Raw genomic sequence first — 22483 nt, 5'->3', positions numbered from 1 at the left:
GGCAAATCAGCGCTACAGAGAAGGCTCTCTTCCCGTCGGTCAAAAGGGCCATGCTGAAAAAAGTGTAAAAACCAGAAATGCAGGACAGGCCATGGAGAAATGGGAGCCTTGCTACGCTGATGGGCGGGTTGTAAATGGCCAACGGCCACTCTGGAGAAGTGTACGGTGTGTCCTGAAACATCTAAAAAACACAGCTTAGAGAGCATAGGGCACTTCCGCTCATGGGCGTATAAATTGGGAAAACTAAAAATCAGCAAGACACAGGCACCCCAAGGTTTAGGGCTGCTCTGTTGACAAGAACCTCCACTTCATTACACCTTAAATATCCCAGGAAAGAGAAAAACGGATAAAGAAGTTGTGGTCCTTATGTACAATGGAATATCACTCAGCCATGAAATCAATGTCATGAGGCTAGTAGCAGCATGATGAGTGGATTTAGGTAGGACGATTCTAAGTGAAATAAGTCACACAGAAAAAGACACTTATCATAAGATATCACTTATAGAGGGAATGTAAAAACCGCTACACTTGAACTGAATTACAAAACAGAACAGAGTCACACGTTTAGAAAACACACTATGGCTGCTTAACGGGAAAGGTGAGGTGGGGTGATGCATAAAACAAGAGTTTCAAATTAGCTCAGATACCGTTCCATAAACCCAATATGTAATAGACAAGACCTACTCCTTGCTCAGTGAACTGGACTCAACACCCCCTATTCACCGCACAAGAATATATCTGACTAGTAAGAATCTTAAAACCTATGTATTGATATCTCTCTGGAAGTGAGTCAAGTGGGTGTAAAGCGGCATAAACACAGCAGTGAAAAGCAGCTAAACCCCATTATAAAAATCAATTACTTTTAAAAACCCGTGAAACAAAGACAGTGAAAGAGAGAGAAATGCTTACAAAATTCGTTCAGGGGCTGTGATGCAACCTGGATTGACCATACCTAGACCCACAGCTGGATGAGACATAAGGGTGGACACTCTTGGGGCTGAGAGGTTTGGTGAGGTTGGGTGAGCAAACGCAGACCCTTTCAAGTAATACTGCGTGGTACCCATCCCATGGGTCCCAAATCTCCAGGTTCAAGGGCACCTTCCTACATCGAAAACTTGTATGAGAAACCCAGAAGATGGTACACCATGCGATCGGAAAAGGTTTCTAAAACGCACCTCATTTCTCATCTCCTTGTGCTCGGGTTCGCCATTCCAGCCGCTTTACCAGCAATCTCCCTACTTGAAGGATCAGCACCTTTAACCTCCGGTTCCGAAAAGGTTGCAATTTGTCCTGAGGATGAACGGGAAGAGGGGGAACCAATGAGAGCCTAGCTCTAGGTGTTGGGACAGGCACAGGTCACTCTATTTTCCCATCAGGAAGAAGAAATAACCACAGGCTCAGCCTGCTCCCCGGAACCAGAATAGGGCCTGAAGCAATCCTGTGCTTTTGCGGCCAGCTCCCACAAAAGCGAGTTGACAAATGGAGCTCAGGGGCACTGCAATTCACAAACCTGCAGAGTTATAAATGGTAACTCTCGTCCACAAATATATTGAGGGAAGGCAACGAAGAGGATTTGAAAGCAAGGCAGAATTGCAGGAAACAGATTTCAGGAGGTAGATTCGAATCGCCTTGAAAGCACATGAAAAGCGGCAAAACGTCGACAATGATGCCCTTGGCCAAAAAGGGCGTATGCGTTTTTTCCTGAATATATTCAGGAAAAAACGCATACGCCCTTTTTGGCCAACCAAGCAAGCTGGAAAGGCAAATCAGCGCTACAAAGAAGGCTCGCTTCCCATCGGTCAAAAGGGCCATGCTGAAAAAAGTGTAAAAACCAGAAATGCAGGACAGGCCATGGAGAAATGGGAGCCTTGCTACGCTGATGGGCGGGTTGTAAATGGCCAACAGACACTCTGGAGAAGTGTACGGTGTGTCCTGAAACATCTAAAAAACACAGCTTAGAGAGCATAGGGCACTTCCGCTCATGGGCGTATAAATTGGGAAAACTAAAAATCAGCAAGACACAGGCACCCCAAAGTTTAGGGCTGCTCCGTTGACAAGAACCTCCACTTCATTACACCTTAAATATCCCAGGAAAGAGAAAAACGGATAAAGAAGTTGTGGTCCTTATGTACAATGGTATATCACTCAGGCATGAAATCAATGTCATGAGGCTAGTAGCAGCATGATGAGTGGATTTAGGTACGACGATTCTAAGTGAAATAAGTCACACAGAAAAAGACACTTATCATAAGATATCACTTATAGAGGGAATGTAAAAACCGCTACACTTGAACTGAATTACAAAACAGAACAGAGTCACACGTTTAGAAAACACACTATGGCTGCTTAACGGGAAAGGTGAGGTGGGGTGATGCATAAAACAAGGGTTTCAAATTAGCTCAGATACCGTTCCATAAACCCAATATGTAATAGACAAGACCTACTCCTTGCTCAGTGAACTGGACTCAACACCCCCTATTCACCGCACAAGAATATATCTGACTAGTAAGAAACTTAAAACCCATGTATTGATATCTCTCTGTAAGTGAGTCAAGTGGGTGTAAAGCGGCATAAACACAGCAGTGAAAAGCAGCTAAACCCCACTATAAAAATCAATTACTTTTAAAAACCCGTGAAACAAAGACAGTGAAAGAGAGAGAAATGCTTACAAAATTCGTTCAGGGGCTGTGATGCAACCTGGATTGACCATACCTAGACCCACAGCTGGGTGAGACATAAGGGTGGACACTCTTGGGGCTGAGAGTTTTGGTGAGGTTGGGTGAGCAAACGCAGACCCTTTCAAGTAATACTGCGTGGTACCCATCCCAAGGGTCCCAAATCTCAAGGTTCAAGGGCACCTTCCTACATCGAAAACTTGCATGAGAAACCCAGAAGATGGTACACCATGCGATCGGAAAAGGTTTCTAAAACGCACCTCATTTCTCATCTCCTTGTGCTCGGGTTCGCCATTCCAGCCGCTTTACCAGCAATCTCCCTACTTGAAGGATCAGCACCTTTAACCTCCGGTTCCGAAAAGGTTGCAATTTGTCCTGAGGATGAACGGGAAGAGGGGGAACCAATGAGAGACTAGCTCTAGGTGTTGGGACAGGCACAGGTCACTCTATTTTCCCATCAGGAAGAAGAAATAACCACAGGCTCAGCCTGCCCCCCGGAACCAGAATAGGGGCTGAAGCAATCCTGCGCTTTTGCGGCCAGCTCCCACTAAAGCGAGTTGAAAACTGGAGCTCAGGGGCACTGCAATTCACAAACCTGCAGAGTTATAAATGGTAACTCTCGTCCACAAATATATTGAGGGAAGGCAACGAAGAGGATTTGAAAGCAAGGCAGAATTGCAGGAAACAGATTTCAGGAGGTAGATTCGAATCGCCTTGAAAGCACATGAAAAGCGGCAAAACGTCGACAATGATGCCCTTGGCCAAAAAGGGCGTATGCGTTTTTTCCTGAATATATTCAGGAAAAAACGCATACGCCCTTTTTGTCCAACCAAGCAAGCTGGAAAGGCAAATCAGCGCTACAGAGAAGGCTCGCTTCCCGTCGGTCAAAAGGGCCATGCTGAAAAAAGTGTAAAAACCAGAAATGCAGGACAGGCCATGGAGAAATGGGAGCCTTGCTACGCTGATGGGCGGGTTGTAAATGGCCAACAGCCACTCTGGAGAAGTGTACGGTGTGTCCTGAAACATCTAAAAAACACAGCTTAGAGAGCATAGGGCACTTCCGCTCATGGGCGTATAAATTGGGAAAACTAAAAATCAGCAAGACACAGGCACCCCAAGGTTTAGGGCTGCTCTGTTGACAAGAAGCTCCACTTCATTACACCTTAAATATCCCAGGAAAGAGAAAAACGGATAAAGAAGTTGTGGTCCTTATGTACAATGGAATATCACTCAGCCATGAAATCAATGTCATGAGGCTAGTAGCAGCATGATGAGTGGATTTAGGTACGACGATTCTAAGTGAAATAAGTCACACAGAAAAAGACACTTATCATAAGATATCACTTATAGAGGGAATGTAAAAACCGCTACACTTGAACTGAATTACAAAACAGAACAGAGTCACACGTTTAGAAAACACACTATGGCTGCTTAACGGGAAAGGTGAGGTGGGGTGATGCATAAAACAAGAGTTTCAAATTAGCTCAGATACCGTTCCATAAACCCAATATGTAATAGACAAGACCTACTCCTTGCTCAGTGAACTGGACTCAACACCCCCTATTCACCGCACAAGAATATATCTGACTAGTAAGAATCTTAAAACCTATGTATTGATATCTCTCTGGAAGTGAGTCAAGTGGGTGTAAAGCGGCATAAACACAGCAGTGAAAAGCAGCTAAACCCCATTATAAAAATCAATTACTTTTAAAAACCCGTGAAACAAAGACAGTGAAAGAGAGAGAAATGCTTACAAAATTCGTTCAGGGGCTGTGATGCAACCTGGATTGACCATACCTAGACCCACAGCTGGATGAGACATAAGGGTGGACACTCTTGGGGCTGAGAGGTTTGGTGAGGTTGGGTGAGCAAACGCAGACCCTTTCAAGTAATACTGCGTGGTACCCATCCCATGGGTCCCAAATCTCCAGGTTCAAGGGCACCTTCCTACATCGAAAACTTGTATGAGAAACCCAGAAGATGGTACACCATGCGATCGGAAAAGGTTTCTAAAACGCACCTCATTTCTCATCTCCTTGTGCTCGGGTTCGCCATTCCAGCCGCTTTACCAGCAATCTCCCTACTTGAAGGATCAGCACCTTTAACCTCCGGTTCCGAAAAGGTTGCAATTTGTCCTGAGGATGAACGGGAAGAGGGGGAACCAATGAGAGCCTAGCTCTAGGTGTTGGGACAGGCACAGGTCACTCTATTTTCCCATCAGGAAGAAGAAATAACCACAGGCTCAGCCTGCCGCCCGGAACCAGAATAGGGCCTGAAGCAATCCTGTGCTTTTGCGGCCAGCTCCCACAAAAGCGAGTTGACAAATGGAGCTCAGGGGCACTGCAATTCACAAACCTGCAGAGTTATAAATGGTAACTCTCGTCCACAAATATATTGAGGGAAGGCAACGAAGAGGATTTGAAAGCAAGGCAGAATTGCAGGAAACAGATTTCAGGAGGTAGATTCGAATCGCCTTGAAAGCACATGAAAAGCGGCAAAACGTCGACAATGATGCCCTTGGCCAAAAAGGGCGTATGCGTTTTTTCCTGAATATATTCAGGAAAAAACGCATACGCCCTTTTTGTCCAACCAAGCAAGCTGGAAAGGCAAATCAGCGCTACAAAGAAGGCTCGCTTCCCGTCGGTCAAAAGGGCCATGCTGAAAAAAGTGTAAAAACCAGAAATGCAGGACAGGCCATGGAGAAATGGGAGCCTTGCTACGCTGATGGGCGGGTTGTAAATGGCCAACAGCCACTCTGGAGAAGTGTACGGTGTGTCCTGAAACATCTAAAAAACACAGCTTAGAGAGCATAGGGCACTTCCGCTCATGGGCGTATAAATTGGGAAAACTAAAAATCAGCAAGACACAGGCACCCCAAGGTTTAGGGCTGCTCTGTTGACAAGAAGCTCCACTTCATTACACCTTAAATATCCCAGGAAAGAGAAAAACGGATAAAGAAGTTGTGGTCCTTATGTACAATGGAATATCACTCAGCCATGAAATCAATGTCATGAGGCTAGTAGCAGCATGATGAGTGGATTTAGGTACGACGATTCTAAGTGAAATAAGTCACACAGAAAAAGACACTTATCATAAGATATCACTTATAGAGGGAATGTAAAAACCGCTACACTTGAACTGAATTACAAAACAGAACAGAGTCACACGTTTAGAAAACACACTATGGCTGCTTAACGGGAAAGGTGAGGTGGGGTGATGCATAAAACAAGGGTTTCAAATTAGCTCAGATACCGTTCCATAAACCCAATATGTAATAGACAAGACCTACTCCTTGCTCAGTGAACTGGACTCAACACCCCCTATTCACCGCACAAGAATATATCTGACTAGTAAGAAACTTAAAACCCATGTATTGATATCTCTCTGTAAGTGAGTCAAGTGGGTGTAAAGCGGCATAAACACAGCAGTGAAAAGCAGCTAAACCCCACTATAAAAATCAATTACTTTTAAAAACCCGTGAAACAAAGACAGTGAAAGAGAGAGAAATGCTTACAAAATTCGTTCAGGGGCTGTGATGCAACCTGGATTGACCATACCTAGACCCACAGCTGGGTGAGACATAAGGGTGGACACTCTTGGGGCTGAGAGTTTTGGTGAGGTTGGGTGAGCAAACGCAGACCCTTTCAAGTAATACTGCGTGGTACCCATCCCAAGGGTCCCAAATCTCCAGGTTCAAGGGCACCTTCCTACATCGAAAACTTGCATGAGAAACCCAGAAGATGGTACACCATGCGATCGGAAAAGGTTTCTAAAACGCACCTCATTTCTCATCTCCTTGTGCTCGGGTTCGCCATTCCAGCCGCTTTACCAGCAATCTCCCTACTTGAAGGATCAGCACCTTTAACCTCCGGTTCCGAAAAGGTTGCAATTTGTCCTGAGGATGAACGGGAAGAGGGGGAACCAATGAGAGACTAGCTCTAGGTGTTGGGACAGGCACAGGTCACTCTATTTTCCCATCAGGAAGAAGAAATAACCACAGGCTCAGCCTGCCCCCCGGAACCAGAATAGGGGCTGAAGCAATCCTGCGCTTTTGCGGCCAGCTCCCACTAAAGCGAGTTGAAAACTGGAGCTCAGGGGCACTGCAATTCACAAACCTGCAGAGTTATAAATGGTAACTCTCGTCCACAAATATATTGAGGGAAGGCAACAAAGAGGATTTGAAAGCAAGGCAGAATTGCAGGAAACAGATTTCAGGAGGTAGATTCGAATCGCCTTGAAAGCACATGAAAAGCGGCAAAACGTCGACAATGATGCCCTTGGCCAAAAAGGGCGTATGCTTTTTTTCCTGAATATATTCAGGAAAAAACGCATACGCCCTTTTTGTCCAACCAAGCAAGCTGGAAAGGCAAATCAGCGCTACAAAGAAGGCTCGCTTCCCGTCGGTCAAAAGGGCCATGCTGAAAAAAGTGTAAAAACCAGAAATGCAGGACAGGCCATGGAGAAATGGGAGCCTTGCTACGCTGATGGGCGGGTTGTAAATGGCCAACAGCCACTCTGGAGAAGTGTACGGTGTGTCCTGAAACATCTAAAAAACACAGCTTAGAGAGCATAGGGCACTTCCGCTCATGGGCGTATAAATTGGGAAAACTAAAAATCAGCAAGACACAGGCACCCCAAGGTTTAGGGCTGCTCTGTTGACAAGAAGCTCCACTTCATTACACCTTAAATATCCCAGGAAAGAGAAAAACGGATAAAGAAGTTGTGGTCCTTATGTACAATGGAATATCACTCAGCCATGAAATCAATGTCATGAGGCTAGTAGCAGCATGATAAGTGGATTTAGGTACGACGATTCTAAGTCAAATAAGTCACACAGAAAAAGACACTTATCATAAGATATCACTTATAGAGGGAATGTAAAAACCGCTACACTTGAACTGAATTACAAAACAGAACAGAGTCACACGTTTAGAAAACACACTATGGCTGCTTAACGGGAAAGGTGAGGTGGGGTGATGCATAAAACAAGAGTTTCAAATTAGCTCAGATACCGTTCCATAAACCCAATATGTAATAGACAAGACCTACTCCTTGCTCAGTGAACTGGACTCAACACCCCCTATTCACCGCACAAGAATATATCTGACTAGTAAGAAACTTAAAACCTATGTACTGATATCTCTCTGTAAGTGAGTCAAGTGGGTGTAAAGCGGCTTAAACACAGCATTGAAAAGCAGCTAAACCCCATTATAAAAATCAATTACTTTTAAAAATCCGTGAAACAAAGACAGTGAAAGAGAGAGAAATACTTACAAAATTCGTTCAGGGGCTGTGATGCAACCTGGATTGACCATACCTAGACCCACAGCTGGGTGAGACATAAGGGTGGACACTCTTGGGGCTGAGAGTTTTGGTGAGGTTGGGTGAGCAAACGCAGACCCTTTCAAGTAATACTGCGTGGTACCCATCCCATGGGTCCCAAATCTCCAGGTTCAAGGGCACCTTCCTACATCGAAAACTTGCATGAGAAACCCAGAAGATGGTACACCATGCAATCGGGAAAGGTTTCTAAAACGCACCTCATTTCTCATCTCCTTGTGCTCGGGTTCGCCATTCCAGCCGCTTTACCAGCAATCTCCCTACTTGAAGGATCAGCACCTTTAACCTCCGGTTCCGAAAAGGTTGCAATTTGTCCTGAGGATGAACGGGAAGAGGGGGAACCAATGAGAGACTAGCTCTAGGTGTTGGGACAGGCACAGGTCACTCTATTTTCCCATCAGGAAGAAGAAATAACCACAGGCTCAGCCTGCCCCCCGGAACCAGAATAGGGCCTGAAGCAATCCTGCGCCTTTGCGGCCAGCTCCCACTAAAGCGAGTTGAAAAATGGAGCTCAGGGGCACTGCAATTCACAAACCTGCAGAGTTATAAATGGTAACTCTCGTCCACAAATATATTGAGGGAAGGCAACGAAGAGGATTTGAAAGCAAGGCAGAATTGCAGGAAACAGATTTCAGGAGGTAGATACGAATCGCCTTGAAAGCACATGAAAAGCGGCAAAACGTCGACAATGATGCCCTTGGCCAAAAAGGGCGTATGCGTTTTTTCCTGAATATATTCAGGAAAAAACGCATACGCCCTTTTTGGCCAACCAAGCAAGCTGGAAAGGCAAATCAGCGCTACAGAGAAGGCTCGCTTCCCGTCGGTCAAAAGGGCCATGCTGAAAAAAGTGTAAAAACCAGAAATGCAGGACAGGCCATGGAGAAATGGGAGCCTTGCTACGCTGATGGGCGGGTTGTAAATGGCCAACAGACACTCTGGAGAAGTGTACGGTGTGTCCTGAAACATCTAAAAAACACAGCTTAGAGAGCATAGGGCACTTCCGCTCATGGGCGTATAAATTGGGAAAACTAAAAATCAGCAAGACACAGGCACCCCAAAGTTTAGGGCTGCTCCGTTGACAAGAACCTCCACTTCATTACACCTTAAATATCCCAGGAAAGAGAAAAACGGATAAAGAAGTTGTGGTCCTTATGTACAATGGTATATCACTCAGGCATGAAATCAATGTCATGAGGCTACTAGCAGCATGATGAGTGGATTTAGGTACGATGATTCTAAGTGAAATAAGTCACACAGAAAAAGACACTTATCATAAGATATCACTTATAGAGGGAATGTAAAAACCGCTACACTTGAACTGAATTACAAAACAGAACAGAGTCACACGTTTAGAAAACACACTATGGCTGCTTAACGGGAAAGGTGAGGTGGGGTGATGCATAAAACAAGGGTTTCAAATTAGCTCAGATACCGTTCCATAAACCCAATATGTAATAGACAAGACCTACTCCTTGCTCAGTGAACTGGACTCAACACCCCCTATTCACTGCACAAGAATATATCTGACTAGTAAGAAACATACAACCTATGTATTGATATCTCTCTGTAAGTGAGTCAAGTGGGTGTAAAGCGGCATAAACACAGCAGTGAAAAGCAGCTAAACCCCACTATAAAAATCAATTACTTTTAAAAACCCGTGAAACAAAGACAGTGAAAGAGAGAGAAATGCTTACAAAATTCGTTCAGGGGCTGTGATGGAACCTGGATTGACCATACCTAGACCCACAGCTCGGTGAGACATGAGAGTGGACACTCTTGGGGCTGAGAGGTTTGGTGAGGTTGGGTGAGCAAACGCAGACCCTTTCAAGTAATACTGCTTGGTCCCCATCCCAAGGGTCCCAAATCTCCAGGTTCAAGGGCACCTTCCTACATCGAAAACTTGCATGAGAAACCCAGAAGATGGTACACCATGCAATCGGGAAAGGTTTCTAAAACGCACCTCATTTCTCATCTCCTTGTGCTCGGGTTCGCCATTCCAGCCGCTTTACCAGCAATCTCCCTACTTGAAGGATCAGCACCTTTAACCTCCGGTTCCGAAAAGGTTGCAATTTGTCCTGAGGATGAACGGAAATAGGGGGAACCAATGAGAGACTAGCTCTAGGTGTTGGGACAGGCACAGGTCACTCTATTTTCCCATCAGGAAGAAGAAATAACCACAGGCTCAGCCTGCCCCCCGGAACCAGAATAGGGCCTGAAGCAATCCTGCGCTTTTGCGGCCAGCTCCCACAAAAGCGAGTTGAAAACTGGAGCTCAGGGGCACTGCAATTCACAAACCTGCAGAGTTATAAATGGTAACTCTCGTCCACAAATATATTGAGGGAAGGCAACGAAGAGGATTTGAAAGCAAGGCAGAATTGCAGGAAACAGATTTCAGGAGGTAGATACGAATCGCCTTGAAAGCACATGAAAAGCGGCAAAACGTCGACAATGATGCCCTTGGCCAAAAAGGGCGTATGCGTTTTTTCCTGAATATATTCAGGAAAAAACGCATACGCCCTTTTTGGCCAACCAAGCAAGCTGGAAAGGCAAATCAGCGCTACAGAGAAGGCTCGCTTCCCGTCGGTCAAAAGGGCCATGCTGAAAAAAGTGTAAAAACCAGAAATGCAGGACAGGCCATGGAGAAATGGGAGCCTTGCTACGCTGATGGGCGGGTTGTAAATGGCCAACAGCCACTCTGGAGAAGTGTACGGTGTGTCCTGAAACATCTAAAAAACACAGCTTAGAGAGCATAGGGCACTTCCGCTCATGGGCGTATAAATTGGGAAAACTAAAAATCAGCAAGACACAGGCACCCCAAGGTTTAGGGCTGCTCTGTTGACAAGAAGCTCCACTTCATTACACCTTAAATATCCCAGGAAAGAGAAAAACGGATAAAGAAGTTGTGGTCCTTATGTACAATGGAATATCACTCAGCCATGAAATCAATGTCATGAGGCTAGTAGCAGCATGATGAGTGGATTTAGGTACGACGATTCTAAGTGAAATAAGTCACACAGAAAAAGACACTTATCATAAGATATCACTTATAGAGGGAATGTAAAAACCGCTACACTTGAACTGAATTACAAAACAGAACAGAGTCACACGTTTAGAAAACACACTATGGCTGCTTAACGGGAAAGGTGAGGTGGGGTGATGCATAAAACAAGGGTTTCAAATTAGCTCAGATACCGTTCCATAAACCCAATATGTAATAGACAAGACCTACTCCTTGCTCAGTGAACTGGACTCAACACCCCCTATTCACCGCACAAGAATATATCTGACTAGTAAGAATCTTAAAACCTATGTATTGATATCTCTCTGGAAGTGAGTCAAGTGGGTGTAAAGCGGCATAAACACAGCAGTGAAAAGCAGCTAAACCCCATTATAAAAATCAATTACTTTTAAAAACCCGTGAAACAAAGACAGTGAAAGAGAGAGAAATGCTTACAAAATTCGTTCAGGGGCTGTGATGCAACCTGGATTGACCATACCTAGACCCACAGCTGGATGAGACATAAGGGTGGACACTCTTGGGGCTGAGAGGTTTGGTGAGGTTGGGTGAGCAAACGCAGACCCTTTCAAGTAATACTGCGTGGTACCCATCCCATGGGTCCCAAATCTCCAGGTTCAAGGGCACCTTCCTACATCGAAAACTTGTATGAGAAACCCAGAAGATGGTACACCATGCGATCGGAAAAGGTTTCTAAAACGCACCTCATTTCTCATCTCCTTGTGCTCGGGTTCGCCATTCCAGCCGCTTTACCAGCAATCTCCCTACTTGAAGGATCAGCACCTTTAACCTCCGGTTCCGAAAAGGTTGCAATTTGTCCTGAGGATGAACGGAAATAGGGGGAACCAATGAGAGACTAGCTCTAGGTGTTGGGACAGGCACAGGTCACTCTATTTTCCCATCAGGAAGAAGAAATAACCACAGGCTCAGCCTGCCCCCCGGAACCAGAATAGGGCCTGAAGCAATCCTGCGCTTTTGCGGCCAGCTCCCACAAAAGCGAGTTGACAAATGGAGCTCAGGGGCACTGCAATTCACAAACCTGCAGAGTTATAAATGGTAACTCTCGTCCACAAATATATTGAGGGAAGGCAACGAAGAGGATTTGAAAGCAAGGCAGAATTGCAGGAAACAGATTTCAGGAGGTAGATTCGAATCGCCTTGAAAGCACATGAAAAGCGGCAAAACGTCGACAATGATGCCCTTGGCCAAAAAGGGCGTATGCGTTTTTTCCTGAATATATTCAGGAAAAAACGCATACGCCCTATTTGGCCAACCAAGCAAGCTGGAAAGGCAAATCAGCGCTACAAAGAAGGCTCGCTTCCCGTCGGTCAAAAGGGCCATGCTGAAAAAAGTGTAAAAACCAGAAATGCAGGACAGGCCATGGAGAAATGGGAGCCTTGCTACGCTGATGGGCGGGTTGCAAATGGCCAACAGCCACTCTGGAGAAGTGTACGGTGTGTCCTGAAACATCTAAAAAACACAGCTTAGAGAGCATAGGGCACTTCCGCTCATGGGCGTATAAATTGGGAAAACTAAAAATCAGCAAGACACAGGCACCCCAAGGTTTAGGGCTGCTCTGTTGACAAGAAGCTCCACTTCATTACACCTTAAATATCCCAGGAAAGAGAAAAACGGATAAAGAAGTTGTGGTCCTTATGTACAATGGAATATCACTCAGCCATGAAATCAATGTCATGAGGCTAGTAGCAGCATGATGAGTGGATTTAGGTACGACGATTCTAAGTGAAATAAGTCACACAGAAAAAGACACTTATCATAAGATATCACTTATAGAGGGAATGTAAAAACCGCTACACTTGAACTGAATTACAAAACAGAACAGAGTCACACGTTTAGAAAACACACTATGGCTGCTTAACGGGAAAGGTGAGGTGGGGTGATGCATAAAACAAGAGTTTCAAATTAGCTCAGATACCGTTCCATAAACCCAATATGTAATAGACAAGACCTACTCCTTGCTCAGTGAACTGGACTCAACACCCCCTATTCACCGCACAAGAATATATCTGACTAGTAAGAATCTTAAAACCTATGTATTGATATCTCTCTGGAAGTGAGTCAAGTGGGTGTAAAGCGGCATAAACACAGCAGTGAAAAGCAGCTAAACCCCATTATAAAAATCAATTACTTTTAAAAACCCGTGAAACAAAGACAGTGAAAGAGAGAGAAATGCTTACAAAATTCGTTCAGGGGCTGTGATGCAACCTGGATTGACCATACCTAGACCCACAGCTGGATGAGACATAAGGGTGGACACTCTTGGGGCTGAGAGGTTTGGTGAGGTTGGGTGAGCAAACGCAGACCCTTTCAAGTAATACTGCGTGGTACCCATCCCATGGGTCCCAAATCTCCAGGTTCAAGGGCACCTTCCTACATCGAAAACTTGTATGAGAAACGCAGAAGATGGTACACCATGCGATCGGAAAAGGTTTCTAAAACGCACCTCATTTCTCATCTCCTTGTGCTCGGGTTCGCCATTCCAGCCGCTTTACCAGCAATCTCCCTACTTGAAGGATCAGCACCTTTAACCTCCGGTTCCGAAAAGGTTGCAATTTGTCCTGAGGATGAACGGGAAGAGGGGGAACCAATGAGAGACTAGCTCTAGGTGTTGGGACAGGCACAGGTCACTCTATTTTCCCATCAGGAAGAAGAAATAACCACAGGCTCAGCCTGCCCCCCGGAACCAGAATAGGGCCTGAAGCAATCCTGTGCTTTTGCGGCCAGCTCCCACAAAAGCGAGTTGACAAATGGAGCTCAGGGGCACTGCAATTCACAAACCTGCAGAGTTATAAATGGTAACTCTCGTCCACAAATATATTGAGGGAAGGCAACGAAGAGGATTTGAAAGCAAGGCAGAATTGCAGGAAACAGATTTCAGGAGGTAGATTCGAATCGCCTTGAAAGCACATGAAAAGCGGCAAAACGTCGACAATGATGCCCTTGGCCAAAAAGGGCGTATGCGTTTTTTCCTGAATATATTCAGGAAAAAACGCATACGCCCTTTTTGGCCAACCAAGCAAGCTGGAAAGGCAAATCAGCGCTACAAAGAAGGCTCGCTTCCCGTCGGTGAAAAGGGCCATGCTGATAAAAGTGTAAAAACCAGAAATGCAGGACAGGCCATGGAGAAATGGGAGCCTTGCTACGCTGATGGGCGGGTTGCAAATGGCCAACAGACACTCTGGAGAAGTGTACGGTGTGTCCTGAAACATCTAAAAAACACAGCTTAGAGAGCATAGGGCACTTCCGCTCATGGGCGTATAAATTGGGAAAACTAAAAATCAGCAAGACACAGGCACCCCAAAGCTTAGGGCTGCTCCGTTGACAAGAACCTCCACTTCATTACACCTTAAATATCCCAGGAAAGAGAAAAACGGATAAAGAAGTTGTGGTCCTTATGTACAATGGTATATCACTCAGGCATGAAATCAATGTCATGAGGCTAGTAGCAGCATGATGAGTGGATTTAGGTACGATGATTCTAAGTGAAATAAGTCACACAGAAAAAGACACTTATCATAAGATATCACTTATAGAAGGAATGTAAAAACCGCTACACTTGAACTGAATTACAAAACAGAACAGAGTCACACGTTTAGAAAACACACTATGGCTGCTTAACGGAAAAGGTGAGGTGGGGTGATGCATAAAACAAGGGTTTCAAATTAGCTCAGATACCGTTCCATAAACCCAATATGTAATAGACAAGACCTACTCCTTGCTCAGTGAACTGGACTCAACACCCCCTATTCACTGCACAAGAATATATCTGATTAGTAAGAAACTTAAAACCTATGTATTGATATCTCTCTGTAAGTGAGTCAAGTGGGTGTAAAGCGGCATAAACACAGCAGTGAAAAGCAGCTAAACCCCACTATAAAAATCAATTACTTTTAAAAACCCGTGAAACAAAGACAGTGAAAGAGAGAGAAATGCTTACAAAATTCGTTCAGGGGCTGTGATGCAACCTGGATTGACCATACCTAGACCCACAGCTGGGTGAGACATAAGGGTGGACACTCTTGGGGCTGACAGGTTTGGTGAGGTTGGGTGAGCAAACGCAGACCCTTTCAAGTAATACTGCGTGGTACCCATCCCAAGGGTCCCAAATCTCCAGGTTCAAGGGCACCTTCCTACATCGAAAACTTGCATGAGAAACCCAGAAGATGGTACACCATGCAATCGGGAAAGGTTTCTAAAACGCACCTCATTTCTCATCTCCTTGTGCTCGGGTTCGCCATTCCAGCCGCTTTACCAGCAATCTCCCTACTTGAAGGATCAGCACCTTTAACCTCCGGTTCCGAAAAGGTTGCAATTTGTCCTGAGGATGAACGGGAAGAGGGGGAACCAAGGAGAGACTAGCTCTAGGTGTTGGGACAGGCACAGGTCACTCTATTTTCCCATCAGGAAGAAGAAATAACCACAGGCTCAGCCTGCCCCCCGGAACCAGAATAGGGCCTGAAGCAATCCTGCGCTTTTGCGGCCAGCTCCCACTAAAGCGAGTTGAAAACTGGAGCTCAGGGGCACTGCAATTCACAAACCTGCAGAGTTATAAATGGTAACTCTCGTCCACAAATATATTGAGGGAAGGCAACGAAGAGGATTTGAAAGCAAGGCAGAATTGCAGGAAACAGATTTCAGGAGGTAGATTCGAATCGCCTTGAAAGCACATGAAAAGCGGCAAAACGTCGACAATGATGCCCTTGGCCAAAAAGGGCGTATGCGTTTTTTCCTGAATATATTCAGGAAAAAACGCATATGCCCTTTTTGGCCAACCAAGCAAGCTGGAAAGGCAAATCAGCGCTACAAAGAAGGCTCGCTTCCCGTCGGTCAAAAGGGCCATGCTGAAAAAAGTGTAAAAACCAGAAATGCAGGACAGGCCATGGAGAAATGGGAGCCTTGCTACGCTGATGGGCGTGTTGTAAATTGCCAACAGCCACTCTGCAGAAGTGTACGGTGTGTCCTGAAACATCTAAAAAACACAACTTAGAGAGCATAGGGCACTTCCGCTCATGGGCGTATAAATTGGGAAAAGTAAAAATCAGCAAGACACAGGCACCCCAAAGTTTAGGGCTACTCTGTTGACAAGAACCTCCACTTCATTACACCTTAAATATCCCACGAAAGAGAAAAACGGATAAAGAAGTTATGGTCCTTATGTACAATGGAATATCCCTCAGCCATGAAATCAATGTCATGAGGCTAGTAGTAGCATGATGAGTGGATTTAGGTACGACGATTCTAAGTGAAATAAGTCACACAGAAAAAGACACTTATCATAAGATATCACTTATAGAGGGAATGTAAAAACCGCTACACTTGAACTGAATTACAAAACAGAACAGAGTCACACGTTTAGAAAACACACTATGGCTGCTTAACGGGAAAGGTGAGGTGGGGTGATGCATAAAACAAGGGTTTCAAATTAGCTCAGATACCGTTCCATAAACCCAATATGTAATAGACAAGACCTATTCCTTGCTCAGTGAACTGGACTCAACACCCCCATTCACCGCACAAGAATATATCTGACTAGTAAGAAACTTAAAACCCATGTATTGATATCTCTCTGTAAGTGAGTCAAGTGGGTGTAAAGCGGCATAAACACAGCAGTGAAAAGCAGCTAAACCCCACTATAAACATCAATTACTTTTAAAAACCCGTGAAACAAAGACAGTGAAAGAGAGAGAAATGCTTACAAAATTCATTCAGGGGCTGTGATGCAACCTGGATTGACCATACCTAGACCCACAGCTGGGTGAGACATAAGGGTGGACACTCTTGGGGCTGAGAGTTTTGGTGAGGTTGGGTGAGCAAACGCAGACCCTTTCAAGTAATACTGCGTGGTACCCATCCCATGGGTCCCAAATCTCAAGGTTCAAGGGCACCTTCCTACATCGAAAACTTGCATGAGAAACCCAGAAGGTGGTACACCATGCGATCGGGAAAGGTTTCTAAAACGCACCTCGTTTCTCATGTCCTTGTGCTCGGGTTCGCCATTCCAACCGCTTTACCAGCAATCTCCCTACTTGAAGGATCAGCACCTTTAACCTCCGGTTCCAAAAAGGTTGCAATTTGTCCTGAGGATGAACGGGAAGAGGGGGAACCAATGAGAGACTAGCTCTAGGTGTTGGGACAGGCACAGGTCACTCTATTTTCCCATCAGGAAGAAGAAATAACCACAGGCTCAGCCTGCCGCCCGGAACCAGAATAGGGCCTGAAGCAATCCTGCGCTTTTGCGGCCAGCTCCCACTAAAGCGAGTTGACAAATGGAGCTCAGGGGCACTGCAATTCACAAACCTGCAGAGTTATAAATGGTAACTCTCGTCCACAAATATATTGAGGGAAGGCAACGAAGAGGATTTGAAAGCAAGGCAGAATTGCAGGAAACAGATTTCAGGAGGTAGATTCGAATCGCCTTGAAAGCACATGAAAAGCGGCAAAACGTCGACAATGATGCCCTTGGCCAAAAAGGGCGTATGCGTTTTTTCCTGAATATATTCAGGAAAAAACGCATACGCCCTTTTTGGCCAACCAAGCAAGCTGGAAAGGCAAATCAGCGCTACAAAGAAGGCTCGCTTCCCGTCGGTCAAAAGGGCCATGCTGAAAAAAGTGTAAAAACCAGAAATGCAGGACAGGCCATGGAGAAATGGGAGCCTTGCTACGCTGATGGGCGGGTTGTAAATGGCCAACAGACACTCTGGAGAAGTGTACGGTGTGTCCTGAAACATCTAAAAAACACAGCTTAGAGAGCATAGGGCACTTCCGCTCATGGGCGTATAAATTGGGAAAACTAAAAATCAGCAAGACACAGGCACCCCAAGGTTTAGGGCTGCTCTGTTGACAAGAAGCTCCACTTCATTACACCTTAAATATCCCAGGAAAGAGAAAAACGGATAAAGAAGTTGTGGTCCTTATGTACAATGGAATATCACTCAGCCATGAAATCAATGTCATGAGGCTAGTAGCAGCATGATGAGTGGATTTAGGTACGACGATTCTAAGTGAAATAAGTCACACAGAAAAAGACACTTATCATAAGATATCACTTATAGAGGGAATGTAAAAACCGCTACACTTGAACTGAATTACAAAACAGAACAGAGTCACACGTTTAGAAAACACACTATGGCTGCTTAACGGGAAAGGTGAGGTGGGGTGATGCATAAAACAAGAGTTTCAAATTAGCTCAGATACCGTTCCATAAACCCAATATGTAATAGACAAGACCTACTCCTTGCTCAGTGAACTGGACTCAACACCCCCTATTCACCGCACAAGAATATATCTGACTAGTAAGAATCTTAAAACCTATGTATTGATATCTCTGTGGAAGTGAGTCAAGTGGGTGTAAAGCGGCATAAACACAGCAGTGAAAAGCAGCTAAACCCCATTATAAAAATCAATTACTTTTAAAAACCCGTGAAACAAAGACAGTGAAAGAGAGAGAAATGCTTACAAAATTCGTTCAGGGGCTGTGATGCAACCTGGATTGACCATACCTAGACCCACAGCTGGATGAGACATAAGGGTGGACACTCTTGGGGCTGAGAGGTTTGGTGAGGTTGGGTGAGCAAACGCAGACTCTTTCAAGTAATACTGCGTGGTACCCATCCCATGGGTCCCAAATCTCCAGGTTCAAGGGCACCTTCCTACATCGAAAACTTGTATGAGAAACCCAGAAGATGGTACACCATGCGATCGGAAAAGGTTTCTAAAACGCACCTCATTTCTCATCTCCTTGTGCTCGGGTTCGCCATTCCAGCCGCTTTACCAGCAATCTCCCTACTTGAAGGATCAGCACCTTTAACCTCCGGTTCCGAAAAGGTTGCAATTTCTCCTGAGGATGAACGGGAAGAGGGGGAACCAATGAGAGCCTAGCTCTAGGTGTTGGGACAGGCACAGGTCACTCTATTTTCCCATCAGGAAGAAGAAATAACCACAGGCTCAGCCTGCCCCCCGGAACCAGAATAGGGCCTGAAGCAATCCTGTGCTTTTGCGGCCAGCTCCCACAAAAGCGAGTTGACAAATGGAGCTCAGGGGCACTGCAATTCACAAACCTGCAGAGTTATAAATGGTAACTCTCGTCCACAAATATATTGAGGGAAGGCAACGAAGAGGATTTGAAAGCAAGGCAGAATTGCAGGAAACAGATTTCAGGAGGTAGATTCGAATCGCCTTGAAAGCACATGAAAAGCGGCAAAACGTCGACAATGATGCCCTTGGCCAAAAAGGGCGTATGCGTTTTTTCCTGAATATATTCAGGAAAAAACGCATACGCCCTTTTTGGCCAACCAAGCAAGCTGGAAAGGCAAATCAGCGCTACAAAGAAGGCTCGCTTCCCGTCGGTCAAAAGGGCCATGCTGAAAAAAGTGTAAAAACCAGAAATGCAGGACAGGCCATGGAGAAATGGGAGCCTTGCTACGCTGATGGGCGGGTTGCAAATGGCCAACAGACACTCTGGAGAAGTGTACGGTGTGTCCTGAAACATCTAAAAAACACAGCTTAGAGAGCATAGGGCACTTCCGCTCATGGGCGTATAAATTGGGAAAACTAAAAATCAGCAAGACACAGGCACCCCAAAGTTTAGGGCTGCTCCGTTGACAAGAACCTCCACTTCATTACACCTTAAATATCCCAGGAAAGAGAAAAACGGATAAAGAAGTTGTGGTCCTTATGTACAATGGTATATCACTCAGGCATGAAATCAATGTCATGAGGCTAGTAGCAGCATGATGAGTGGATTTAGGTACGATGATTCTAAGTGAAATAAGTCACACAGAAAAAGACACTTATCATAAGATATCACTTATAGAAGGAATGTAAAAACCGCTACACTTGAACTGAATTACAAAACAGAACAGAGTCACACGTTTAGAAAACACACTATGGCTGCTTAACGGAAAAGGTGAGGTGGGGTGATGCATAAAACAAGGGTTTCAAATTAGCTCAGATACCGTTCCATAAACCCAATATGTAATAGACAAGACCTACTCCTTGCTCAGTGAACTGGACTCAACACCCCCTATTCACTGCACAAGAATATATCTGACTAGTAAGAAACTTAAAACCTATGTATTGATATCTCTCTGTAAGTGAGTCAAGTGGGTGTAAAGCGGCATAAACACAGCAGTGAAAAGCAGCTAAACCCCACTATAAAAATCAATTACTTTTAAAAACCCGTGAAACAAAGACAGTGAAAGAGAGAGAAATGCTTACAAAATTCGTTCAGGGGCTGTGATGCAACCTGGATTGACCATACCTAGACCCACAGCTGGGTGAGACATAAGGGTGGACACTCTTGGGGCTGAGAGGTTTGGTGAGGTTGGGTGAGCAAACGCAGACCCTTTCAAGTAATACTGCGTGGTACCCATCCCAAGGGTCCCAAATCTCCAGGTTCAAGGGCACCTTCCTACATCGAAAACTTGCATGAGAAACCCAGAAGATGGTACACCATGCAATCGGGAAAGGTTTCTAAAACGCACCTCATTTCTCATCTCCTTGTGCTCGGGTTCGCCATTCCAGCCGCTTTACCAGCAATCTCCCTACTTGAAGGATCAGCACCTTTAACCTCCGGTTCCGAAAAGGTTGCAATTTGTCCTGAGGATGAACGGGAAGAGGGGGAACCAATGAGAGCCTAGCTCTAGGTGTTGGGACAGGCACAGGTCACTCTATTTTCCCATCAGGAAGAAGAAATAACCACAGGCTCAGCCTGCCCCCCGGAACCAGAATAGGGCCTGAAGCAATCCTGTGCTTTTGCGGCCAGCTCCCACAAAAGCGAGTTGACAAATGGAGCTCAGGGGCACTGCAATTCACAAACCTGCAGAGTTATAAATGGTAACTCTCGTCCACAAATATATTGAGGGAAGGCAACGAAGAGGATTTGAAAGCAAGGCAGAATTGCAGGAAACAGATTTCAGGAGGTAGATTCGAATCGCCTTGAAAGCACATGAAAAGCGGCAAAACGTCGACAATGATGCCCTTGGCCAAAAAGGGCGTATGCGTTTTTTCCTGAATATATTCAGGAAAAAACGCATACGCCCTTTTTGGCCAACCAAGCAAGCTGGAAAGGCAAATCAGCGCTACAAAGAAGGCTCGCTTCCCGTCGGTCAAAAGGGCCATGCTGATAAAAGTGTAAAAACCAGAAATGCAGGACAGGCCATGGAGAAATGGGAGCCTTGCTACGCTGATGGGCGGGTTGCAAATGGCCAACAGACACTCTGGAGAAGTGTACGGTGTGTCCTGAAACATCTAAAAAACACAGCTTAGAGAGCATAGGGCACTTCCGCTCATGGGCGTATAAATTGGGAAAACTAAAAATCAGCAAGACACAGGCACCCCAAAGTTTAGGGCTGCTCCGTTGACAAGAACCTCCACTTCATTACACCTTAAATATCCCAGGAAAGAGAAAAACGGATAAAGAAGTTGTGGTCCTTATGTACAATGGTATATCACTCAGGCATGAAATCAATGTCATGAGGCTAGTAGCAGCATGATGAGTGGATTTAGGTACGATGATTCTAAGTGAAATAAGTCACACAGAAAAAGACACTTATCATAAGATATCACTTATAGAAGGAATGTAAAAACCGCTACACTTGAACTGAATTACAAAACAGAACAGAGTCACACGTTTAGAAAACACACTATGGCTGCTTAACGGAAAAGGTGAGGTGGGGTGATGCATAAAACAAGGGTTTCAAATTAGCTCAGATACCGTTCCATAAACCCAATATGTAATAGACAAGACCTACTCCTTGCTCAGTGACCTGGACTCAACACCCCCTATTCACCGCACAAGAATATATCTGACTAGTAAGAAACTTAAAACCTATGTATTGATATCTCTCTGGAAGTGAGTCAAGTGGGTGTAAAGCGGCATAAACACAGCAGTGAAAAGCAGCTAAACCCCACTATAAAAATCAATTACTTTTAAAAACCCGTGAAACAAAGACAGTGAAAGAGAGAGAAATGCTTACAAAATTCGTTCAGGGGCTGTGATGCAACCTGGATTGACCATACCTAGACCCACAGCTGGGTGAGACATAAGGGTGGACACTCTTGGGGCTGAGAGGTTTGGTGAGGTTGGGTGAGCAAACGCAGACCCTTTCAAGTAATACTGCGTGGTACCCATCCCAAGGGTCCCAAATCTCCAGGTTCAAGGGCACCTTCCTACATCGAAAACTTGCATGAGAAACCCAGAAGATGGTACACCATGCAATCGGGAAAGGTTTCTAAAACGCACCTCATTTCTCATCTCCTTGTGCTCGGGTTCGCCATTCCAGCCGCTTTACCAGCAATCTCCCTACTTGAAGGATCAGCACCTTTAACCTCCGGTTCCGAAAAGGTTGCAATTTGTCCTGAGGATGAACGGGAAGAGGGGGAACCAATGAGAGCCTAGCTCTAGGTGTTGGGACAGGCACAGGTCACTCTA

Source organism: Balaenoptera borealis, assembly GCF_965194805.1.
Source record: "Balaenoptera borealis genome assembly, chromosome: 5".
Taxonomy (NCBI): domain Eukaryota; kingdom Metazoa; phylum Chordata; class Mammalia; order Artiodactyla; family Balaenopteridae; genus Balaenoptera; species Balaenoptera borealis.
The sequence above is the reverse complement of the archived record's forward strand: the minus strand, read 5'-3'. Positions refer to the sequence as shown.